The 19,363-nt window shown below is 36.0% G+C and overlaps 1 protein-coding gene across 3 annotated transcripts in view; it reads right to left on the bottom strand.

The window, feature by feature from the left end:
* The window catches only part of bmal1a (basic helix-loop-helix ARNT like 1a), a 64,267-nt gene extending 46,922 nt beyond the window's left edge, over positions 1 to 17,345 (bottom strand). For 2 of the 3 annotated variants that reach the window (XM_030135928.1, XM_030135929.1), the window contains exon 1: positions 17,195 to 17,345. The gene's annotated coding sequence lies outside the window, so the exon portion shown is untranslated. Of the gene's footprint in view, positions 1 to 16,870; positions 17,109 to 17,194 lie in introns of those variants that run through there. The other variant, XM_030135927.1, reaches the window with a different exon arrangement.
* Positions 17,346 to 19,363: the final 2,018 nt, after the last annotated feature.

The following is a 19,363-nucleotide window of genomic DNA, read 5'->3' as shown; positions in this document are numbered from 1 at the left end:
CTATTGAATTTCAAGCACTGAATTTTTTTGCACAGAAATTAATTATCTGATTTTTTTTGTCTCTTAATTCAACTATGTTCATAAATTTAGAATTTGAAAAATTCCGATGCAAAACGTTCAAAGGCAAAAAATTCAAAAGAAAAAAATTCAGATGCAAAAAATTCAAAAGCAAAAAATTCAGATCACACATCTGCGCCGATCGTCTTCCTGCATCGGCGTCACATGACCAACCTAACGTAACTCGATTGGCTGGCTGTCGGTTGAACTTGCAATAGAATCAATTGCTTATCCTTGGTGTCTCAGATGTGTGATCTGAATTTTTTGCGTCTGAATTTTTTGCATCTGAATTTATTTTTATTCTAAATTTATGAACATAGTTGAATTCAGAGACAAAAAAAAAAAATCAGATACTTAATTTCATTGCAAAAAAATTAAGCACAAGAAATTCAATGGCTTTTATCATTCAAAATCTGATGAGAAAGATTTACTGCCATACAGTTTCTTACGTAGATCATTTTAGTTCAGTTTCGGCGACTTCATGATCACTTGCTGCCTAATAGATCCAACCCAGTGAAAGAAACCAATTGGAATGAAATAATCAAATTAAATCAAGTTGCTGTATGATGTCATAGTTTTCTGACATTTTAAAAATATTCAATCTGGAAAAAGTATCGAGTTCCAGTCACCTAAAAACAAAGTATTTGTTCGCAAAACTGTTGTGAGATGTCTTCAACATAAACATCTGTGCTCTAGCATCTAGTAACCTACTTAGTTACTTGGTAGTTAAAGCCCAACAGGTCAGAGAGAGCTCATTATGTACCATTTTGTTTTCTAACTTTGCATATTTTTATGAGTGTTGATGAGTTTCTGTACATTTTCAAAAATAATTATTTATTTGCCTTAGAGAAACCAGTTTATTTCACATCAGTTTCTGTTTGTAAGTTATGTATCACAGGCTTAATGTTCATCACACATCACAATAATAAGCTTCCAAGTCTAAACATATCTAATCTATACTCTAATCAGGCATTAGAGTATAGATATGTTTAGACGAGGTAGCTTATTATTATTAATTATGTAAGAAGAAGGGGTACTCACTCCTTTTCAAATATGTATTGTATGTCTTGCATTTAAGGGTCAAAACACAGTAATGTCCCATCAGAGAGTGAACTTTCATTGATTGCCATTCCAACGTTTATTTCAATATAAAGTAGCTCCTTGTTTGGGATAATCCCTTATGGTCCAACTAAAGCAAAAATGAATTTAAAAGTAAAAATATGGGTCATTTAGCAACACTGATATGTCCAACTGTCTCTAAAATGTCCGTGTTTTGACCCTTAAATGTTCTGTTCGTTTAGCTATTTATGTTTCTTCTTTTTGACTCATATTTGAAATAAATACATCAATCAAAAACTTCAACCTTCATTTTGATGAATAGGCTAATCCAAAGAAAAATATCACTTTTTTTTTTTTTTTTTACATGTATAATTGTGGCTTCAACTGGAATTTTTATATACAGCCAGATACACATCGCAATATTGTATATCCATCAACACAGAAAGACATTTTTGTCCACATTGGCCTAATTAAGGAGATCCTGTATATGAATGTGTTTGTTTAGTGATTTAACACATCACAGCTTCCCTTGTACATCTGTGTTTGACGTCACAGCACTAGGAACTGTGCGTAATTCCTGCAGAAATAATCTGCAGAAATGCTGATGTTGTGTTGATGATTTGATAGCGGAACAGACCAACGCTGACACAGAAATAACAAATAGGGTCTAAGAAATTTTCCACGATTACTGGATCAGTGTCTTAAACATCCACAGCACTAAGGACACACCAACAAGTCGACGATCTCCACTACATCTTCTTAGCGTGCTTCTTGCAAGTTTTAGTTTTCACATGACTGCATTTCCATCCAGCATTTGTTAATTTGTGAGACTGGATCACAGTAATTCTGAAAGGACTTCAACTCAAAACATTCACAACATGATTCCAAATGCTGTGAACTTAAATAGAAAATGGAAAGTTACGTTAAAGGAGGGATATTTTTGCTTTTTTAAATGGAATTATGCATTTTCAAACATTTCCCTGTGGTCTACATAAACTATAAATGCTCTGCTTGGGTCTGAATTCTTCATTAATTCAACTCCACAGGTCCATCTTCAACCCTATTTCTGAGTAATGACACCAGAAAGGTGGTTTTGAGCGCTGGCCCTTTAAATGCAAATGAGCCACTTCACGCCCCACCTCCTCCAGGTTGCTGTCTGTCCTGTTCTGTCCCGTTCAACCAATAACTGAACATTTTTGGTAATCGGCTCAAAGTTTGGACATATTCTCAGTTTTTATTACAACCGCTGCTGCTGAAAAACAATTATGTCCTACTCGGAGAAATGTTCGTCGGAAGTCTTGACCTTATATGTGCAAAGATCGTGACGTAACTAATTATAAAACATAACAAATTAAGTAGGAATTAAAACAGGCTGCAGAAATCCACTCGATTTTTGCCAGAATAAATATAAAGATAGCTTTGCAGCACCTGGAGGGTTTAAATTCAAACTTTATGAACTGTTAGGGTCCAAATACACAAATAAATGAACCACAGACTAATTAAAGTGGGTTTAACAAAATATAACCCTTGTAACGTTTTCTGTTTACTGTACTATTATTATTATTATTATTATTATTATTAATTTTTTATAACCTTTAACCAAGAAAAAATGCTCATTGAGATTAAAAATCTCTTTTTCAAGAGTGTCCTGGCCAAGGCAGCAGCAGCTGTTACACAAAATGGAAATCACAGTCATACATCCACACTGTGAAAGCCATTGTAGTATATGTTTAACTATATGTACCGCGGCTGTGTGGTTTTTTTGCTGACTTGGCTCAGCGTTGGCGGTCTAGTTCAGCCATTTGTTATGTCTGTCCGGTCTCACAGCTGTGTTGAACTAGAGGAGACGATACGCTCTTTATACTTGGCCTTTATTATTTCTAAGCAGGGCCCGTTCACTTCAGACCATCACCATATATCTTTGTTTTTATTGTAGAACAGGGATGTTAAACTCATTTTAGTTCAGGTGCTACATACAGCCTAGTTTGACCAAAAAACAGGCTGGACCAATAAAATAATAACATAATAACTTGAAAATTTTCTGTTTTAGTGCAAAAAAGTAGACTTAAATTATGAAAATGTTCAGATTTAGAAACTATCCTTTTACAAAATATGTGAACAACCTGAACAAATATGTATAACCTGACATTTCTTAAGAAAAATAAGCGCAATTTCAACGATATTATGTCTCAATTTATCATTTATACATGAACATTATAGATCACAGAGGGTCTACATCAGTGGTTCCCAAACCTTTTTTGGCTTGTGACCCCATTTTAACATCACAAATTTTTGGTGACCCCAGACATCCAAAACGGAGACATTTTGTTGCTAAAATTAATTTGTTTTTGTAATAGTTTGCTATACCGTGTTGCAAATAAACACTAATTTTAGACGACATTTAGGCTATAAAATGTATATAATGCATCTGTTTGGTGTCTGCTTCTCATTTTCTGTTGGAGATGTCTTAGCGGGGCCAGGTGGGTGAGGAAATCTTTCCATTCTCTGTTCGGTCCAGTTTTCTGACTGCGACTGTGTCCAGGCAGGTTGAAGCATAGTAACACATTCGGTCACATGATCAGGTCAATCAAGATAAGTCCTCTCAGATTTTATATCTTGCAATTTATCTGAACTTGATTTTTATTAGGAAAAGTGTGTGGTGTTTTAATTCTAATGAAATATATATTGATTCATTAAATGTTTTTCTTTTTTTTTTTTTTTTTTTTAAATCAATTACTAGAAATTTCAAGCGACCCCATTTGAATTCCAGACGACCCCATGTAGGGTCACGAGCCCAAGGTTGAAAAACACTGGTCTACAACGATACAAAATATTTAGTCACAGGCATAATATTGTTAAAATTGTATAGTTTGGAATTTGGAGTTGGCATTATTTATAGGTTATTATGCCACTACTGAACAGGTCTGGCCCCTTTCAGATCAAATCACGCTGTATTTGGCCCCTGAACTAAAATGAATTCGCTACCTTTGACAGTTAATATCTTCAGTGTCATTTTTGTAAAAAATAAATAAATAAATAAATAAATAAATAAATAAATAAATAAATAAATAAATTTTTTGTTTTGTTTGTGCAAATTCATCCCACCAGATCGGAACCTTTGGCTGTATGTTTGACACCCCTGTGATAGAAAAATGGAACAGAACTCCTCCACTTGATAGTCCACTATAACTCCATCTTATTTGTTTATTAATTTTTTTTATTTTTTTTTTTATTTTTTTTTACTAAATGCTTCTTACTCCATGTATGCACCAAACCACTGAAGCCGATTCCTAGTAATATGAACCCTGTTTACTTACATGGCAATAAACAGGATTCTGACAGATTTTTGGAAAAACAGCATTTTCCTACCATGCACCATGGTCGTAGAATAATCATAAAAAAAAAAAAAAAACAACTGTAAAACTACATATATTCACTTCTGTTAATGATTTTAAAAGTATCATGGAGAATGCAGTGAAGGAGGAATGTCACTGTTTTTCTTGATGCCACTATGGTTGAATAGTTGTTATTGTGTTTTATTATTAATTGTGTTGTTTGGACTTTGTATGGCTGCTACCTTGTCCAGAGATTCCTATTCTCACTGGTACTTCCTGGCTAAATAAAGGTAAAATAAAAATAATATAATAAAATTCTCTGATTCTCACTGCTTTTTTGTATGTCTTTAAACTAACCAAATCTGACTGACTCCAGCCGGGGTGTTATCTACAGCATCTGGAATAATGCACGCCAAAGCTAAAAAGTACAAGGAGCGAGATTAAGATTCAGAAAACATAAGTGTGAGCCGCCTAAAACTTTAATCTGCAGTGACAACAAAAGGCAAAGCTCAGGAAGCACTAGTGAAGAACAGACAGCAGCGTACTGGGTCAGGACAGGCACTGTGAGCTCCTTTACTGGGACAAAGCTCTGGGCTACAAGGGGAAAACCACTATGTCATGATTGAACACTGAAAGGAACTGGTGCTGGAGTGGAAACTGGGTCAGCCGGTCTCTATGGTCTCAAACCAGCCAGCCTCAATTTCCATCCACCACCTTCCTCTACTTTGTCAGTGAGTCAGCAAGTCGTTGATGCTTGGTTCTCTGTGTTCTACGCTCTACACCCACTCAGACAGGGAGGAGGCAGCCAGCAAAGCCTGTTCATGAAGCAGGGAAACAGCCGGGCAGCATGGCACCGACTGCCCACGCTCCAAAAGGATGGAAACCGCTGATTTAAAGTGACATTTAAAGGGTGTGCGGTGCAACCGTGGTCCAATAGTGGCACTGACTGTCCTTTTAAAACCTGCTGCTTCAGCGTAATTTCAGCTGCTACTTCAGAAGAGCAGGGTTTGTAGGATGTAGGGCTGGGCCGTCGCCTCCAAAAGATCACATGACGAGATCCCGTGGTAGAATCACAATCCAAGATCTGAATGACAATGTTATCAGCTATCAAATGTAGGCGAGTTACAACCCAACTATTAAAAACAGTTCTTCAGGTTTTCTGGGGTTTCTGAAGGATCGAGTTGCCTCCAGAAACCACTGTTACCTGACTGGAAAATCTGTATTTGGATACACATTATTATAATATTTTAAAAATATGTAGATAATGAAAACACCAGTCCACATGTTTATGACTGAACAGACATCTACAACATCTGCAGTGTTGATGAACTAGAACATCATCAGTGCTGAACTATTTAGTTCAGGGGCTACATACAGCCTGAACCAGTAAAATAATAGAATAATAGCATATAAATAATGAGAACTCCAATATTTCTTTGTTTTAGTGCAAAAAAAGTAAAATAAAATTATGAAAATGTTTATATTTAAAAAGTGTGAATGACCTCAAAAATCTGACATTTATTAAGAAAAATAAGTGCAATTTTAACAATATTATGATATAATATTCAGATATCAGCTATCATATGTAGGCGAGTTATAACCCAACTATTAAAAACAGTTCTTCAGGTTTTCTGTGATTTCTGAAGGATCGAGCTGCCTCCAGAAACCACTGTTATCTGACTGGAAAATCTGTATTTGGATACACATTAATACAATATTTTAACAATATGTAGATAATAAAAATACCAGTCCACGTTCCTGACTGAACATACATCTGCAGTGTTGATGAACTAGAACAGCATCAGTGCTAAACTATTTAGTTCAGGGGCTACATACAGCCTGAACCAGTAAAATAATAGAATAATAGCATATGAATAATGAGAACTCCAATATGTTTCTTTGTTGTAGTGCATAAAAGTAAAATTAAATTATGAAAATGTTTATATTTAGAAATTCTCCTTTCATAAAAAGTGTGAATGACCTCAAAAATCTGACATTTATTAAGAAAAATAAGTGCAATTTTAGCAATATTATGATATAATATTACTCAGATGTCAGCGATCAAATGTAGGCGAGTTACAACCCAAAAATTTAAAAACAGTTCTTCAGGTTTTCTGTGGTTTCTGAAGGATCGAGCTGCCTCCAGAGACCACTGTTATCTGACTAGAAACTCTGTATGTGGACACACATTAATACAATAATTTAACAATATGTAGATAATGAAAACACCAGTCCACATGTTCCTGACTGAACATACATCTGCAGTGTTGATGAACTAGAACAGTATCAGTACTAAACTGTTTAGTTCAGGGGCTACATACAGCCTGAACCAGTAAAATAATAGAATAATAGCATATAAATAATGAGAAGTCCAATATTTCTTTGTTCTAGTGCAAAAAACAGTAAAATAAAATTATGAAAATGTTTATATTTAGAAACTCTCCTTTCATAAAAAGTGTGAATGACCTCAAAAATCTGACATTTATTAAGAAAAATAAGTGCAATTTTAGCAATATTATGATATAATATTACTCAGATGTCAGCGATCAAATGTAGGCGAGTTACAACCCAAAAATTTAAAAACAGTTCTTCAGGTTTTCTGTGGTTTCTGAAGGATCGAGCTGCCTCCAGAGACCACTGTTATCTGACTAGAAACTCTGTATGTGGACACACATTATTATAATATTTTAACAATATGTAGATAATGAAAACACCAGTTCACATTTCTGACTGAACAGACATCTACAACATCTGCAGTGTTGATGATCTGGAAGAGCATCAGTGTTAAAGTCTTTAGCTCAGGGGCTGCATACAGTCTGAACGCATAAAATAATGGAACAATAGCATATAAATAATGAGAACTCCAATATTTGTTTTAGTGCAAAAAAAGTAAAATTAAATTATGAAAATGTTTATATTTATAAAGTGTGAATGACCTCAACAATCTGACATTTATTAAGAAAAATGTGTGCAATTTTAACAATATTATGATGTAATATTGCTCAGATATCAGCTATCAAATGTAGGCGAGTTACAACCCAACTATTAAAAACAGTTCTTCAGGTTTTCTGTGGTTTCTGAAGGATCGAGCTGCCTCCAGAGACCACTGTTATCTGACTGGAAAATCTGTGTTTGGACACACATTATTACAATATTTTAACAATATGTAGATAATGAAAACACCAGTCCACATGTTCCTGACTGAACATACATCTACAACATCTGCAGTGTTGATGATCTGGAACAGCATCAGTGTTAAAGTCTTTAGCTCAGGGGCTGCATACAGTCTGAACGCATAAAACAATGGAACAATAGCATATAAATAATGAGAACTCCAATATTTCTTTGTTTTAGTGCAAAAAAAGTAAAATTAAATTATGAAAATGTTTATATTTATAAAGTGTGAATGACCTAAAAAATCTGACATTTATTAAGAAAAATAAGTGCAGTTTTAACATTATGCCTGTTATATGTCAGACAGCAGAGGGTGGTGTTTTTTTTTTCTGTTTTCCCGCCTTCCTTTTTTTGTCTACAGGTGATTACAAATTGGTTTCCACCTGGGCAGGCTGATCCGCCTATGACTGGACCAAGAAGACTCCAGCCAGCCAATCAGAGCTAAGAACACATGTGAAAAGCTTCCCCCTGAGGACTTCACCCCCCTCTTCGTCTTCCTGCTGCCATGACAGTCCTTTGTCTGAGCCATCTTCTGTTTGATAGAAGGCCGTTTGGTGTGAGGTTCGGGACTTAGGTGAGTTTGGGGCGCCCTGTACACTTCTGCATTTCACGCAGCTTCGTCTTCTGTTAGCACACTAGGGTTATTGGTTGGTGCCACCCATGTACGTTTTTGAGACCGCAGTTTACAGATAAGTTTAGGAGTTCCTTTTGTTTTTTTTTTAATTCAGACACAGTTAGGCCCTATTTTGTTGTATTAATTTCATTTATTTGGCACAACCTACACTGTCCTGGCCTCCACCACATTTCTCAGGCCTTTATGTTTTTGTTAGCGGCCTGCATATTGAGTTATTAAAGAAATAAACGAATTACTTGTACATGACTGGTGTTGACCGCTTCTTTGTTGACTATCAAGCGTTTCTGTGACGTAACAGCCTGAGATATAACATTATACAGACCACAGTGGACCTACAAAGGCATAAAACATTTAATAACAGACATTTTAACATCCTTGACTGTTAAGATCTTAAACTGTAATTTTTGCATTTCACAAATTCCTCCCATGGGCCGGATTGGAACCTCTAGTGGGCCAGTTTTGGCCGTAGAGTGATTTGTCCTCCCAGAGATTATATCAAATCAAAAATAGTTTTACAATCCAACAACTTTAACGCGTCTGTGATTTGTGGCTATAGCTTGTGAAGTCTGGTGTGCAGTCAAGTTTTCTTCTTCCCACTCCTTTTTGAGCAGTAAATATTGAATTTATTTTATTACTAGTGTACATGGCAATTGCTATTTTGTCTTGATCACCCGTATTTATAAATGTATTTGCTCGAATATTAGCTCCTTGTAGACCATAAATGTTTAATTTTTTCTTCTGCTCAAAACAAACAAATGACTGAATGAAATGAGTCTGATTTACAAAGTTACAGAAATTCATCATCAGTTTGTCTTCAGCACCAAACAAAATCTGCAAGTTAATGCGGACTAAAACTGAACACTTTAGTGAATACAGATACGGAAACAGATGGATATAAACTCATTCACCTACTGACCTGTGATAGGGACAGCGACGCTACAAACTCACAGATCAGTGCAACGCTCTGTGTAAAATAGATTCAAGATCCAAGACCTTGATTTGTCCGCGAGGGGCAATTGCTTCTGTCGCAGTAGAAATTAAAAGAACTACCATTTGACGACGGCAAACGGCAATGATGAAACAAGGTCAGACACAAGACGACAAAATGAAAAGCTTCTGAATGACACAATGAATAGACACTATCTGTGCGATCCCTCTGAAAAGTAGATCATGACAAATGAAGTTATATCACGATCTAAGACCCTGAAGATCACCCAGCCCTGATCTTCAAATAAGACATTTTATGTATAGTTCCTTTTTTTATTTTACTTTACTTACATTCTTTATCAAATCATGTACTTAGAATTTGCTAGACAAAATCTACTGACAAAATTTCCTTTCACGCATATCCATGATTATTTTTTTCCACTTTTTATCACAATGGTGTACTTTGTATTATGCTATAAATGACTAAAATTATGTTTCATAATGGCAAAAAGTTTAGAAATTAAAGGAGAACGCAAAGTTTTATCCAAAAAAAGGGAAAGCCACTTGGCGTTCTTCAGACACACTTGCACCGAGACAAAGATTAAGATAAAAATGTACCAGGAGTCGACCTGAGAAGACCCAGCACTTTTCTTTTTTGACAAAGTTTTATTTCTCAAAAGCTTTTGCTTGCCATCTAACCTGGCACAGCTGGGCAAATAATAAAAATAAATCACATCAGAGTTATAACTGGAAGCACTTACACTGAAATTCTAGCATTTTTCAGACCTTGAAAACATAACATTGAAATTCAAGTGTTTTTAAGGAGTTCAAGCACCTGTATGAACCCTGCATATGCACTCAAGTGAGTTGAAAAGTACACAAATGTACCACAAATCCTTTAACAAAGACATCGGCTCTGAAAAAAATACTGTTTCACTTGATTTCTAGATTTTCTGGCCTGATGTGGCACTGTTCTGTTCATTAGACCCTCACTGATACTACATTTATATTCAGATTTTTGCGGTGGGGCCGGTGAGATCTTCTGCTTAAGTTGTCTGCATTTTAATGAGGGTTGCCAACACGACGGTGTGATGTGGCTTTGATATCATTATAATTACTCCTGAGAGTCACAAGCCAAGTAGGAGCACAATACTTAAAAAAAAAAAAACTTCTGTTCCAAACCTCAGTGTGAAACAAAGGAGAAGACAACAGCGGCGATGACACGCCATCTGCAATGGTTTACAGCTGTACGGTGGTTTTAAAGTACAACTGCAGTATGTAATGTTCTTTACATAGAAGATTACTGGGTGCTACTTATGTGCTGTTTACACTTAAATGTCTGACTTGCCTCTGACCACCCAGAAGATTCAGACGCAGACCGTGAATCCTCTTTGCAGTCCAGCTCACACTCATGCTTTAGCTCGGCATTTTGACACCCAACATACATTTTTATGTGGACGCATCAAGACTGTCACTTTAAATGGTAATAACAGCTAAGCACTTCCACAACAAAGTACAAAGTACACCTTTACAGAAGTGACATTTTCCAGTGCTTTCACATTAACGTCGTTCCCATGACCCTTCCTTATAACAAGGTCACTGAATAGTCTGTATGAAAGTGGGCCAAAATGATTAAGAGAAATGTAGCATTGTCATTACTTGAACAGATATTGTGATAGGGGTCATTACTGAGAATGTAATAGTATTATTAAATATATTTAACTAGGATAAAGCATATTCTGTCATGTCTGGAGAGTAGGGCTGCAACTAACGATGATTTTAATAATTGATTAATCTGTAGATTATGTTAATAATGAATCCATTCATCGGATAAACACAAAAGACTCAGTTCTCAAAGATCAGTATTTAACCCAAAGCAATACAGGCTTCAGGTATAATTAGTAAGCACTAGCCCACTACCTAGACTTGTTAAGGCTGGAGACTAACAAACTATAGTCTTCAACCAGCTCCGCTTATAGTCTGTCAAACTAGTGTTGTATGTATTAGTTCCAGTCAACGATAGGTAACATTAGTCTGGTGGCCTGATAAACAGAGATGGATGAAAACGTTATAATTACAACGATAGTGTCTAACTAGCTAGTGGGCTATAGTAATCACGATATGTAGGCTCTTAAGCTAGGTTTACATTATGGCCACAACAGCTCCATTTGCCTGAAACATACTGTGCCATGGGATTTTGCTAATTATTTTTCCTCCATATTAAAGTTTTGTTACATAAACGGCGCACTACATTTCAGCCAAACGGGGCTGCCATGGCAACCAAAGCCTCAGCCATGTTGCTGTGTTTTCCTCTGTTACGCTACACAGCGTGTGGGCATGCCTCAATACTGACGTGCTCCAGCCCCAGTGAATCCACTGCTGAATTCCTGGCCAACTCTTTAAAGAATTGATTTGGATCGATGTAATCGATTCGTTGTTGCAGCACTACTGGAGAGCTCAATGTGTAGCTCATTTATGTCATTTTGGGCACCACAAATTAATAATAATTTTTTTTTTTTTTTTAATCAATCTGGAGAGTGTCAAAACCAACAGTGACTGTTCCTAGATGTAATGTTTTTTTTTGTTGATCTTGTAGGAGGACCTCCAACTCCACTCCAAGTACATAAGACTTGCACAAAATTAGGGAAAATGACTAAACTTTTGATACCAATATGGGTATTTTGGATATGCACATTGGATATTCCACACAACCTTTGTTTTCCAAAATATCCACAAGACAACACAAGAAGAACTACAAAGTGGTCCAAATGCTCAAACCATTGTTTTTCTGTTGGATTTCCAACTGTGGACACTTTGGATTGGATAATACTGGACAAAACAGACACAGACGATTTAATTTGTCATGAAGGCGAAGCAGCAACAACATATTCAGTCATAAACTTAAGTGTTGGTTCAGGCTGTTGAAGTGTAGTCTTTATATGGATTTATCCATAACACTGGTCTGGTCTGTCTCCCAAAGTTATCGATAATGACTTCAATCTACTGCAGGTAATACACTGATTTATGGATTTGATGTGTCAGATGCAGTTTCATAACATGTTGTTGTATTAAAACACATGCCTGAAATGCATTGAGACACCATTATTTTCCCATGTTGTTTTTCTCGATGCACACAAAAACTGATTGAAATCTTCACTTTGGGGAGTATTTTTAAAAATCTAAATATTTGTGACCTAAAATGCTGGTGTGGATGATATGACATGACATGTAGAAAAGAATATCCATTTTGTGAAATATCGCACTGTAGTGAACAAGACATAAATAATGTCAGTGTTCTTTCACAAATACAGAAACGATAATGCAAACACTACCCCAGTCCTGTGAAAACCAAGGCCTACTCCAGTTTGGATACTGAGTTTGGCCAATATTGAGGTTTCATGTTCAATTAGTTATGTCTTAGTTGAAACACTGTGTGACAGGAGGGACTATCAGCCTGTCTTTACCCATAGTGCCACTGTCGTAGTACCAGGAACTCAGCAATAATCTGTAAGATAATAACTGATGACACATATACATCTTGCTATCTTGGTAACATAAAAGCTCTGTACACCCACACAGCAGTTTCCAGCAAATCTCAATGATTTAACCTACACACTAGATAAGGCAGGCAGGACTGATGCAAAGAGTAACTGTGCACTAATTTCAACCTTCAAATAAAATATACATTACATGGATCCAAAAAAGACCCAACCTAGACACAACTTGATCTTGATGGGTGAATATTTGAGTTCTCAACTGAAATTAGTGATTTAACACAAAAATAATAGCACAAAAACAAAAAAGTATAAGTAAAATTGGCTGTTTTTTTCCACAGTTTAATGTACAGTTCCAGGTTTATTTATCTAGGTATGTATTACATCAACTTAGATGTCAACTTCTACAATTAATTACTTCCGAAAATGGACCCATGTAACATCCATCACAGACGAGGTGACACCTTACTGTCTTTTTCATGCTTTGGCCTTGAAAACTCTACTCACATTCATCAGTCATGGAGGCTGACCTGTTCCTAGTAAGAAGATCTTAAGTGGTGATGGCCTTAAAAAGTCTGAATATCTGCCTTTTGCAAAACAGTCCAAATCCTGTGGTTCAGACACAGAGTAGGTCAATATTATGTACTGCATTTAAGCAAAGAGCAGAGCATCAATGTTCAAGAATATTCTGTCTGCGCCTAAACAATGTCAAACTGGAGCCCACCAAATAATGTGCAGGATGTGTTTAATTTGACCAAACATGTGGCCAGTGACTGAGGGATGAGACACTTGCTGTGAGCGTTAAAATTAGTCAGTGGATCATTTCCTGGCTTGTTTAACTTGGCAGCCGTCCTTGGTTCTGATTAGTCATTAATGCCACCGCCACTCACCCATCCTGAAGGGCAAGCGAGACAATTTCCTGAATGAAACTATTAATATACTTCTGTTACGATGGCATACTTCAATATTTAGGTCAAGCATAAGAAATATGCTTTTGTGAGATGTAACCATAGCGCTCCATCTTTGGAAGACTGAGGAAGAACAGTCTCGCTCTAAATTAGCTACATTTGACCTTTTTCATCAATGAAACAACACATTTAATAATTTTGCATTTTAAAATGAATGTTCTACTGAGTCAGACATTTGGATTTGTACATCAGTCTTCATTTCAGCTCCATTAGTAGTCTCATTGTCCCCCTATTAATGAAGTGTTAGACAGCTGAGACACTTGCCTTTCTAAGTGTCAGTCTGTAACTGTTCCCTCTTACAGTGGCAGTGACTTTGGTAACACCTGGTACTGTGGCATATAACAGAGATTTCCTATCTCCCTTTTATATCGGCGGTTGTCAAGTAGAGTTTTTGTGGAACAAGGCAGGGCCGGTAACACAACAAAGCTCTACAAGTACAGTTTTTGGTGTAGATTTCTACCTTTTGCAGTGGCGATGACACTATAATGCTTGAAAATAACCATTAAATTGTCTGTTGCTACTGGTGGCTGGTGCGTAAAGAGTAAAGGTGAAGCAGAATCATGATATAATGTGATCAGAACCTTTGAAGGAAGCAGAGCAAAAGGTTTCTCTATATTCAGAAATGTCACAGAGTGAGGTTTTTACACTGACGAAAGCTGGGAGATTGAGATTGCTTCAATCACGGAATTTAACCCTTTGTTTGCATTATACAGTTGCACTTAAATGTCCCTTATTATGCATCACGTGATTTAAAAAAAAAAAAGACTATAGTTCACTTCCTGTTTATGAAGAAGGCAGCAAAAAAATTTCCCTTCAGAGATCAAATTTTACAACTCAAGCCTTGAACTTTACAACTTATGAAAAGCCACTGGCAGGCTGCTAACTGCACAGCATCACAAAACTGATGCTTATGAGGCTTAAGTTCCAAAAAGCAGGCAATGTCTTTAGTGACCCCATGCTCCTGTTAATGTCAGCACTACTGGAGCTTTAATCAGAGGGAATGACACCTGAAATACCTGAACTGGAGTTAAAGACCTTTAATCCCAGACTCCAAGAATTAGCCTTCATTTATTGACTTCTGACTGAGGTACCTTTTCGACTTTCTGGACTAAGTTATTTCAAGACATATGAAAAACAACATGCAAAAGTTTTTTTTTATGCACTACAGAGTTTCTTATGACCTTTTAAAACATTATGAAGACCATGCAAATCCAAAGTCTTGATACCAAAGTTGCTAAAATGCAAAATACTTCAGACAGGAGTGTGATAATGGCCAGTTTATCAGGTATTGGCCTTTAAAAGTGACAACCAGTCTCCCTCTATCATATATAATCAAAGGAGATTAGGACTGAGCAATACTTAAAATTCAGTTAAACCTTATGCATTGTATCTATGTATGTAGCATTTTTGTTATTGTTACCATTTATTGATATTGTATTATATGGCAAATAGTTTCGATTAAGAAAACTATTTGAAATTCTTTGTCTTGAGTTTATGTAGACACACACAGTAAACAACATGTAGTAAACAAGATAAAATGAAATAATGAATGAATAATGAAAAAAAAAAACTACAATTGAGGCGAAGACGGTGAAGCACATGTGTTCCTTTAAAGCTGCATTAATATCCAATGTCACCGAGATGCACTATAATGGTAACATGCATCAAATATAACTCAGTGTGCATGACATGGACATATGCATCACACAGTAATAAGAGTAACAGTAGAAGGTCTTTAGGCATTCACTTCACCAGTCTTGGACAGTTTTAGACATTCTTATTGTATGTTTCAAGACAACAATGATTAATGCATGGAAAATCACAGGTGGACACCACCTAACACTAGTCAAGAATGTCTGCATGACTCAGTCGGGTTTCCAAATAAGGAGGCATGATTATCATAAATAGCAGGTCAGGGTGAACCCGACCAACTGATCAGCAGTTGCCAAATCATCAGGTCAACTTTGTTATATATACTTTACTACTTTGGTCTCCAGCTGTTGAGTAACTTGATTAGTTTTCCACTGCTTTTCCACTTTGGTTGGGTTGCATCTCACTATCAGTAAAGATTAGTGACCAGCAAACACACAAATGATAAACTTAAAATGATAACCTTACTCAACGTTTCTTCTGTCATACTTATGCACCTGTGATGCTTTGGACTGATGAACCTTTCACTAATTCTGCATCTGTTGCTGTTTTGGTATTTTCTTTTTTCAGTTTCAGACAAAAGAATGACTCACTTATAATGTCTATACCAATTTCTCATGTTCTCTTGCTGTGGATGTAATTTCCTTATTGTAGTGGTAAACCACTGTTATCAGACACAGAGGAAATGCTGCTCCTACACAACAACAAACTGCTGTTGTCAAAATACTTTAAAGGCAATGCATCGGTGCTGATAAGAGCTGATGTGAGTTGCTACCTGTCAGGGGGCAACAATAACAACAACAATAAAATACTCTAAGTCTGAAGTTCACAGTGAGTTTCCTGTCATGAAATGGTTAATACATAAACTCCTGATAATTCTGCTGTAAAGACAGTGAGATAGGACAGAAATATCAACATCATATATTGGATTTTGAGGAAAAACTGGAATGTAATATTAAAATAAGTGGATTTTCATATCACAGATCACAATGAATAACACCACATAATATTAAAAAAAAAAAAAAAAAAAAAAAAAAACATACACCACTGAGGATGAATCAATGGATTTAACAGTGAAATTCAACTACCATTCATATTTTTCATAGAAACCCCCAATATCTGACATTAATTCTTGGACTTATCTGTTTCAGTGCGTGCAACCAACAGCCCAGTGATACGTGTTGGACTCTTTGAGCAAAACCCAATATCATAACCATCTTCTGGCAACCACTGCGGAGACTGCAGAAAACCGAGCGGTCGCAAACATTTCCACTGCCTATGCCAACACTGTCACGATATTTCATAACCAAATCATGAAGCTACAGTTTGGAAACAGGCGGTGTCTCAGTTGACTTTAAAAACCACACGGTCTTTAAAGGAGACAAAACACGATGGGGGCTTTGAAGTTTTAGCAACAGGATGGATGCTGTCGAAGAAACCGTGTGCAAGATACCCCACCAAGGCCTGTTTACATAGCTAGCGTGCTAACACTAGGTAGCATTGTTCACTTTAGTCGTTCGCACTTAGGTCACGTTTAGTTAACATTTAACGAATACACAAACCGGCACTTACCCAACCACTAGCTCGGTTTACGTCCCGGTAGATACAGCTAAGAGTTAAAGCTACCCCGGCAGACTGTGAGTGGTTTGGAAAGCTTTTATCCATAATAACATTCAGTTCCTTTGCCTAATATTAGCATACAGCTGCTAGCTAAGGAACGCTAACTGTCAAGACTTGGCCAGCGAGCTAACGTCCCTCCTCCTGCTCTACAAAACCACACTGACATGACCACAGCTCTGGGAAAACAACGACGATATCCATCAAGGATTAAAAGCCTGCGAACACACCGACATTCAATATCGATAACCCGATGCCTTGTTTTCATTTTATACTTACAACAGGTCCAATGAGATTAGTCTATCCATTGAAAGCCGCTGGATAATATGTAATAGCAACCCACAGAACTGTGACATAAACGATTTTCAATCGGTGACCCAGTTTCTCTTCACCGTCATGCCTGTCGGACCACTAACCTAGTTTTTCAGCCAATGGCGTGACAGTTACTGCCGTAGGTACCCTTCTGGCCAATCACACGCCAGTTTAGGACGGGAAAATATGATGGGCGTGACACGTGGCCAATGACAGTCGGAGTAGAACGGAATGCAGAGGCCACAGTGTGTGTATGTACGACTATACGCTTACAGTCGTCAGAAAGTAGACGGAGCCCGGAGCTGGACCTGTGCCTGATTGCAGGATACTGTATTTGGATACTTAAAGTGGATAAACGTTACTTTAACCCTGACCCGGAGAAATATTATCTGTAGCTGGCTATTATGTAAGAGTTTGGAATACTATTTTGGCTTACAATTTGATTTGATTTGATCTGTCTCCCCTTTATGTGAAGCACTTTGTAACATGTTGTTTTAACCCTTTCATGCATGAATTATGAGAACTTTAATCAAGATTTTTGTCTTTATTCCTCTTTAGGCATTTAAAAAACAATGAGATGTTTTTTGTTTTTTTTATGAAGCTATTTTTCATGGAGTTGCAAAAATGTGCGTTTAATTTTTAAAGCAACGAAACGTGTATTTACTGATATACTGTGTGAAAACTATGAAATAAAAACATTGAATGCTGCTAATTTGATGTTTTCTCACATTTTAACATACACTACAAACAAAAAGTTATGGATATTTAAAATTTTTGGAGCTTTTTTTTTTTTTTTTTTTTTTTTTTTTTTTCAGTTGGGATTTTTGCACAACACTTTTTACTTTTTATGTGTGAATTGAATTGAAACACATTTTTTTAATGACCAGACATAGTTTTATTTACAAATGGCAAAAATGAGAAGAAAAAAAAAGACAAAAACAAAAAGAAATATCCTTAACTTTTTGTTTGTAGTGAACTCCAATACTAGTCACTTCATGGAGATAATATGCCAAAAAAAAAAAAAAATTGTTGTTAATTACAGTCTAATAACAATAACAAGGAATTGATTTACATTCAAACATGTTAGATGTGATTTATCAAGAACAGCCAAGTTACAGTAATGTTATCATTTGCAGTGTTTTGTGTTGGCTGATATGAATCTAAAATAACAAAATCCATGAATATACAAGAGAACAGCTATAGAATAACTGTCCACTGTAGTGACCACTGTGCATGAAAGGGTTAAAAAGTGCTATGTAAATAAAGCTTTACTTACTTACTTACTTATTTACTAAAGAACACAAGAAATTGTACTAAACTGTATAGAAGTTGATACCATGCCTTTGTGTACTGTATATAGTTTATATGTATAGAAAGTTTCTTTTGTTTATTATTTACCATTGTTGGTATATAATTATTGCTGTTCTTTACCACTTGTGGCATTGCAGTTTTTTGTTTTTACCAGTGTCGGTATGTAATTATTATCATGTAAGTTGACGGTTAACTGTTACCTGTGGTAACACCACCAGGAATGTACTTTGTTTCTGTTTTTTTTTTTTTTTTTTTTTTTTTTTACACACATTTTGGTTATGCAATGTAAATACTGTCAAATGAGTTTATTCTAATTTGATATAGGCCTATTTTGTTCTATTTTGCTCATTCTGGCTTGAAATCGAAGGACAGGAGTGAGTATTTAAAACGTTATTATGTTCAGTTATTTGATTATGAGAATGGGGGTGGGATTAAATAAGTTTTTCTTCTTCCCACTCCTTTTCAAGTATAAATTAATTATTTTTGGGGGGTGGGAATTTTGAATTTGCTTGTATACTATAAATGCTCGAAATAAACAAACGAATGAATGAAATTTGACTTTTCTTTCTTTCTTTCTTTTGTTTCATTTAATTTATTTATTTACTTTCAGTTAAGAAAACTATTTGTAATTCTTTTAAGTTTATGTAGACACACACAGTAAACAAGATAAAATATCATATGGCTCAACAGTGAGGCGAAGACGGTGAAGCACATGTGTTCCTTTAAAGCCGCATTAATATCCAGTGTCGCCGAGATGCATAATAATGGTAACATGCATCAAATATAACTCAGTATGCATGACATGGACATACGAGGGCTGTTCAA

The sequence above is a fragment of the Sphaeramia orbicularis genome, chromosome 6 (assembly GCF_902148855.1).
Source record: "Sphaeramia orbicularis chromosome 6, fSphaOr1.1, whole genome shotgun sequence".
Lineage (NCBI taxonomy): Eukaryota > Metazoa > Chordata > Actinopteri > Kurtiformes > Apogonidae > Sphaeramia > Sphaeramia orbicularis.
The sequence above is the reverse complement of the archived record's forward strand: the minus strand, read 5'-3'. Positions and strand labels throughout refer to the sequence as shown.